General features: G+C 35.6%; 1 long non-coding RNA gene across 1 annotated transcript; it reads right to left on the reverse strand.

The window, feature by feature from the left end:
* Positions 1-551: 551 nt before the first annotated feature.
* Positions 552-1,675, reverse strand: LOC140137961 (uncharacterized). Its single transcript, XR_011856930.1, has 2 exons — positions 1,380-1,675; positions 552-1,330 (listed from the first exon to the last, which is right to left on the reverse strand). It is a non-coding gene; the product is annotated as an uncharacterized lncRNA (long non-coding RNA).
* Between the last annotated feature and the right edge of the window lie 6,077 nt (positions 1,676-7,752).

Raw genomic sequence — 7,752 nt, forward strand, 5'->3', positions numbered from 1 at the left:
AATTGAAGACTAACATGTTCCACTCACATGAAGTGAGTGTCGATCAGTGTCATCGATCGAATAACAACCCACTTTGAATACAGTCTTTTCGATTTGGAGAGCATTATGCATGGTTGACACCCATTCCAACATGCTTTTACACAGAAAATTTGCATGCAACTTTTGAATCGCATTTACGCAAGTGTGGTACCATACTGAAGCTAACAATTTACAAAATTTTCCAAGCGTTCATATACATTAATACTGCTTTTACTTTCTTGTGCTCAAAGTCACGCCACCAGGGCATGCCACTCAAACTAGTGCAGACTTCCCTTTTTGATGTGTTTATTATAACATATAATACTTCATTTGAAATATATTCATATGAAACGCATCAGTGAAGAGGACGCAATGCCTCGAAATCAAATACCAATATTTCGGATATCATTAGCAAAGTATTACCATCACATGGCAATTGTTCATAACATAAACAGTGGCATAGATTTCTTTTTTACATGGGGGCAGGGGTTAGAAAAATTCTTGGAGTATAGTGAATGCAGCACCTTTTGGCGACACACTAAGTTTATGGTACAAATGCGTGCAAACATGTTTGCCATATTGAAGCTAAACTGATGAAATATGGTACAAAAGTGGAATAAAATCTAATGGCCATTAATTAGGTAATTATAAAAACTACCTCAAGCGATGATCGCATCCTTTAAAAAGAACAAACACTCCTAGTAAAATGAGTGTTTTGAGTGAATCGCGGATCCCTGTGGATCCCTGTCTTGCTTTTCAAAACCACCCTAAATATGTGTTTTCTTTCATGCGGATGCTTACAACTTTCATATATCAGTGACCACCTGGATAACAACAGTGGTTTTCTTCATCCCTGTCACTTCTGCAACACTAAGTAGGGCAGAGGTACATTGCATGATCTAGCAAATGTAATCATGTTTTGCTAAAAATAGAGTTGCAGTTTACAATGTATAATTCACAATAGTGACACGACCTGGTCCATGGAGGCCAAAGGCGGCAAATTTAAAACTGAGATAGAGGCAAAAATATGGAGTGAAAAAAAAAACAAATACAAGAAAATAGATATCACAAAAACTTCATACCTTTAGAACTAAGTATGCTAGACCTTTGGCATAGCCTAATGTTTGTATGAGGTAATGATTATAAATTACAATCTTTGATAAAGTGCCAATTCATTTTCATTGACTCCATTGTTTTCATACCTTGTGACCTTTCTCTGCAGCTCAGTCAGTATAATGTCAGAATGCAGAGTTCATTTTTTGCCGGCAAAAAGCCTGTTTTTGCCGGCAAAGTGGCAAAAAATGACAAAAACCTGTTTTTGTCAGTTTTTGCCTGGTTAAACCAGCAAAAATGCCAAAAACTGGTAAAAACTCATTTGTAGTTAGTCAAATATTAAAAAGTAACACTAATTAAAAACAATAGCACACAACTTTTGATCAATCATTCAACATACTTTTTGTCTCGCCAAGTCCTTAAAATGAAAATGTTTTGAATTTGATATGCCACATTGCAGTTAAATCCACTAGTGAGCAATGAAAATCCATGCCGTTAATTTCTTAATATGTTACTTACCAAATCTGGCCTTGTTACACTCAGGAAATTACTTTGTATAACTTAAGTATTTGTTTTGAAATGAAAAAAGTGAACTATTCATCACTTTTTTAGGTATTGCCATTTTAACAGCATTTTTAAGTGGTTAAAACCATGATTTTTCCCTCCTGCTTGCAAAAACCTGCAAACCCTGTGTCAGAGATGACAAAAATATATATTTAACATTTAAGGCACTTGTTAATCAGATACATTTATGCAACTTAGCCTGTTATTATGGCCATGATTTCTTTAAATACATTCTGTGTGCAAAGCTTATTAACCACTTCAAATATCAACAAATTACAAAATTAGTCAACCAACATGCATGTTTGGTTTAAGTTATTGCAAATCCGTCTATCTTTTGGCAAGATCCAACATAATCTGCCATGCAGCATTTGGTATAACTGCTGAATCATACACAACGTCATAAAATGGGTAGAATCACTGGTGGTGGAATCGTCAAATGAGCAGTGATGGCGCCACACGGTGGGGGTAGGGGCATGGGGTAAAATACTTCCCCCAGACAGAAGCTCTGCCCCCAGAAAAATTGAAGAGGGTGAAAAGCCACTTTTTAGCCAAATTTAGGTGAAAATGTCCCCCAGTCGGAAGCTCTGCCCTTTTGCCCCCAGAAAAAAATTTTCTGGTGCTGCCACAGCAAATGAGTCCAGAGATACCACTTGGTGTCGTCAAGATTTCCTGTAAAACATGGAAAAATCCTGAAAATTCATTTTTCCCTTTTCTTTTGCACAGGAAGGGTAGAGCAAAAATTTCCCGAAATCAGGAAATTTCCTGAAAAGCAGCATCTCTGAATGACGTCATTGGACATTTTGCACTTGTTCGAATACTGTATAACAAAAAGCATTCAATAAAATCTTTGTACAAGTTTTACAGGTGAATATTATTCAAAAGAGGATAATCGGATTTTACTTGTGCCTTTCCATAATAGTTGATTTACTTCATCCCCATTCCCAAACTCAACCTGTGGTGAATGAGAAGTTATATCTTTCACATTGTTCTTGTAATATCACTAAATGTATAGGCCTAAATTAGTTAACATTGGTTACATTTTATGCTTGCAAAATACCAACATTTTAGTACAATGCTTTCCCAGACAGGATGAGAAAAGTACAACTTACCACTAAATACCAATATCAATGTTTCATGCAGTGTTAAAAATGTGGACAACGTGGGAATGTAACTCTGAATTTTACCCTAAAATTTCATGAACTTTTCGTCTGAAAAACTAAAAATATCAAAGAAGAGAATTCCATAGACGAGGACCTGCGGTTTGAAACGCTTTGTCACCGGTGAGAGTCCTGGTTTTCGGAACAATGAGAAGTGTTCTGTCAAGTGATGAACGAGTGGCATACTTTGGTTTGCGAAATGTGATCAGTTCTTGCAGGTATTCCGGAGCTTGTGAGTTGACACACTTGTATGTGCATACATGTAGCTTGAATTCGACACGCTTACGGATCGGTAGCCAATGAAGATGGCGTAACAGAGGGGCACTAGATGTATCACGGCCAACCATCATTATAAGTTTTGCGGCTTAGTATTTTGTTTTCGTTGTAGGTCATATTCAGTGGCTCCAAACAGTAAGGCGTTACCATAGTCTATGCAAGAAAACACAAGAGCTTGAACAGCCAGTTTGCATGTGTATACGGAACACACCTTGGCTGGCAACATGGAGGAAATCAATGGATATGCATAATCAGCTTTATTGTTTTATATTTTTAGGCATGTTACAACCACTAGTCCCACACATTTTAGAAAGCAATAAGTCATATTAATAAAAGTCATTTCTTTCTGGTGAAACAAGTCTGAATGCGACTTAACTCTTTATCGGAGAATGTGCCATGTATGTACAGGCTTACAGGGTATCCCAAAAGTAACTTAACATTGTGAATTGGCCATAACTCGCGTTGGGTTGTATTGGGATAGTATTGTTACAAAAATTGTGCAGTATGTAGATAATTCTTTTAGAAATGTTATGATACCAAACATTTATATCTACTGTACCGTAAAACCCACTTTTATAAACACAAAATATAAGTCTCGACATTTGAGACGTGACAACACGATATAACGTGTTATCGTTTTCAAATCTGTTTTGTTTAATTTTGCTATGTTTGTTTGATTGTTTGTTTGTTTGTTTTCAATGCGTAATCTTCATTTTCTGTTTTATCTGGATTTTATATGGAAATTGCTTAAGTTGTTCTCCATGTAAAGTCGACAAACTGATCGTCTTGGGCTTTTCGCCACCGCTCTTCGTATGACATCGATGTTTGTAGCTGATCTTCCTGTTCTTCCACGTCTTGCCCGATCATGAACAGATCCAGTTGATAGGAATTTCTGCACTAGTTGCTGGATTGTATTTCGGCTGGGTGTATAATTTACATCAAAATGTTCCCTAAACTTTGCTTGAGTGAGTTTGTCCGACTTTGTCTCGGCAACGAATCTGAATCTGTTGATCTATAGGAAATTCATATTCACTTCAACTGTTTTAAAGTAAAGTTTAATATTGTCAATATATCCTAATTATAATCTAAAACAACAGTAACGCTTACGCTAGGCCATGTAATCCATGAATGTTCTTACCTAAATGTAGCGTGTGCAGTGTGTGAACCAACTCTATTGTTCAGGGAAGCACATCATTCATGTGCTTGAACTTGAGACTAGTATACCTATACTAGTCTCAGGCTTGAACAAACAACATAATAATGAGCTTGCTTTTGTGGGTTTGATACACACATATGTACAGTCGCACAGTAAGGTCAAGGGGTCATCAATAATGCTGTTTTTGGTATCAAAATAATTCTAAAAGATTGATCTATGTGAATATGTTCTCCATTTTGGTATGAAGTAGGAAATATTTGAGATATGGCAAATTCACAATGTTAAGTTACTTTTGGGACACGCTGTACTTACAAAATATAAAAACTGTGCATGCAACTTATTTGATTTTAACTTATGAACCAATTAATACGATTTAAACCAACAGGTGCTCACCCAATCAAAGTCAACAACTATGAAAAGGGTCAATATGAAAGATTTTGTTGATGTTTTGGTTGTGTTGGGCAAAAGACATGATACCCAGTAAAACTGTACTATCTGCAAGCATTAGATATTGATTAAATAATTTTCAGAACAAAATCTGCAATAATTTGCACATAGAAAATATGAGTAATTTCAATTTCCTGGCACATGAGATAACAGAGATATGACGATGGAGGTAGAACTTTTTGAATGATCCTTGTATAATAAGATCAAGACCAAATTTTTATTTAACAAACTTTTTTGAAACTATTTTTGGAATTCTATCCTTATCCATCTTTGAAAGGCAGCTAGGGGTACTCTCACTTTTCCAAAGGTCTGCCATTCCAAAGGTTCGATTTCCGAACATGCAATTTTACCATTCGCTATTCCGAAAAGGTTAGCTAATAAAAAAAAAACGGTTCTCTAATCCGAAGGCTCTCTATTCCTAAAATTCTCAAAACACAAACAGATTCTCTATTCCGAAAACAAAAAGGTTCTCTATTCCGAATATGAAAAGGTTCTCTATTCTGAATATGAAGAAATAGGTTCTCTATTCCAAAAACAAATAAGGGTTCTTTATTCCGAAACAAGTCCCAGTGTTCTCTACTCCGAATATGAAATAAGTTTCTCTATTACGAATATGAATAAAGTTTTCCATTCCTAAATCTAAATAGGTTTCTTTATTCCAAAATGAGTCACAAATTCCAAATTATAAAAAAAGGTTCATTTTTCCGTATCTGTCTATGTTGAATCATCTTTAGACTCTCTAATAAGACCAATTGGAGTTGAGCAAAGCACTGTTAAACCAATGTGTCATGTGCGGAAGAACCCTAATAAATGTCTGTTTTTTTTCAATTTCGATAGAGCTTCATGTATCTGGAGTTCCTCTGATTACTTGTAAAGGTAGAGAACAGTTTGAAGTTTGTAACTGTGGAGTCTGCAATGTTTTGCATGTGCAGAACAATAGAAAACTAGCTACTTTGCATCCAATTTGCATATATTAAGATGACAAACTGAAAATTCAACAAAATTTAACCATTAGGGTATAATGTAGACCTACATCACAAAATCACATACAAATGAAGCAAATTTTAAACACTGTTGTTCCTTATCTATTATAATATCCTTATATATCATAAATTTTAACAAATTTGGGCAATTTCTCTTTTTACATGATAATACAGTACGGCGGCAACTTCGTGACCTCTTTTGTTCGATAGAAAATTATTTCGAGTTGGTGAGCACGGTGTTTCATAACACAATGTTGAAAAATTTGGCCGGCAAACATGTTTTAGCGAAATAGCTCCAGAAATGGGAGACACAGGTCGTTTTTTGCTTAAATTACATACCTTTACCACAGATAAGATACCAAACATTTGTGTAAAGCATCAAAAAAACAAGTAAAAGTTGAATTATATTGAAAATAAAGAAGCTTGAACATGTCCAAAGTAGCCGGGAAAATGAGAAAAATTGCATGTCACGATCACCAAAATGGTTATATCTACAACAGGGAGTAAGTTACTCTCAAAACAGCCTTGTGTTGCAATCGTGCATGACCATTGGTGACTAGTGTCACTAGCAGGGCTGTCAACTCTCACGCATTGGCTGTGAGTCTCACGCATTGGGTCACTTTCTCACGGTCTCACGCCAAGGTAGTATAATCTCACTCCTAGGTAGTAAATCTCGTGCAAAATGCTGGAAAATGAGTAAAATCTCACGCATCATCAACCAAATTTGTTCGAACCTTACCGTAGAAATTTGATTTTTTTCCTCTCTTGTTCTGTTAGGCCTATGAGTATTATGATGATGATCATTTGGAAATATTTATATGCAACCTGTTTGTTTTGCCACAGTCTTCCCTGCAATGTTTTTCTTTATGTGTACATATCAAATAATGATATAGCGTCAGCCATAATGTACGAATTTCAAACCTGATTTTTGGGCATATTTGTAATTTTTACACATGTCCTTACACCATACCCAGATATACACCGAATTGGAATCAGCAGCGGCTCGTTGTAAAGAGCAACTTTGATGATCTCCAATAGAACGCCACAGTTAAGCGGTCAAGATAAAAAATGCTTTCTATCATTTTACCTCATTATTTCTACTTCAAATGACCAGAAATCCTTCCTGAAAGTTGTTTACTAATATCGTAAATATTTTCATAATTTAAAAACAAAACAAAAAAACTTTCAACCTCCCGCACTACAGGCACGGCCCTAGCCACTAGACCATCACATCTTGCTACCTTATTCTTGCACCTTTTACAATGTTATTTCTAATTCAGTGTCTCGTTCAACAATAATCTTTTTTAAACTGTTTGTAAGTTCAGTCAAATGGGATGAAATTACTTTTTATATTGACTTCGATATTTTGTAAGACATGGTAGTATTTTGTATGAATAAATATATATCACTGGAGTCAACTGGACGATTCTGACAATTATTAATCGATATATATATGGACGAGCCAGCGGCTATTTTGCTAGTGACACTGGTCACCAATGGTCACGCACGATTGTGACACGAAGCTGTTTTGAAAGCAACTTTCCAACCTACGATTCGATTATTCCACAAATCATTTTTGCTGAAAATTTAATACAAGCTCACATTAGTTAATATCTATCATTACGGAAAAAATACGACCGGCGTTTGCTCATAGTTGTAGATATAACCAATTTGGTGATCGTGACATGCATTTTTTTTTTTTTTTAGGCTACTTCACACACAATAAACATTCATTTTGTCCACAATAGGCTACTTCACGCACAATAAACATTCATTTTGTCCACAATAATTGGACTTTTACACATTACTGTTTGTTTCATATCTTATCTATGGGCCCAGTACAGGAATTAAGCGAGAAATGGCTTGTGTATTCCATTTTTTTAGTATTTCCAAAAAACCATCTTTGTCGTCTTATTTTCAACATTTTTCAACACAGCAAAGGTCATGCCGGTAAAAATTACCGGAAGTGAGCTAAGATGCCGTCGTACTGATAGCTAGGAATAAATACCAGAATCATCTCATCTGGAGGTTACTTCAAATCATCCCAAAGTCATGGTTTAGGGAATGTTCTAGCTGTACTCTCAAACCATGTGACTTG

The sequence above is a fragment of the Amphiura filiformis genome, chromosome 17 (assembly GCF_039555335.1).
Source record: "Amphiura filiformis chromosome 17, Afil_fr2py, whole genome shotgun sequence".
Classification (NCBI taxonomy): domain Eukaryota; kingdom Metazoa; phylum Echinodermata; class Ophiuroidea; order Amphilepidida; family Amphiuridae; genus Amphiura; species Amphiura filiformis.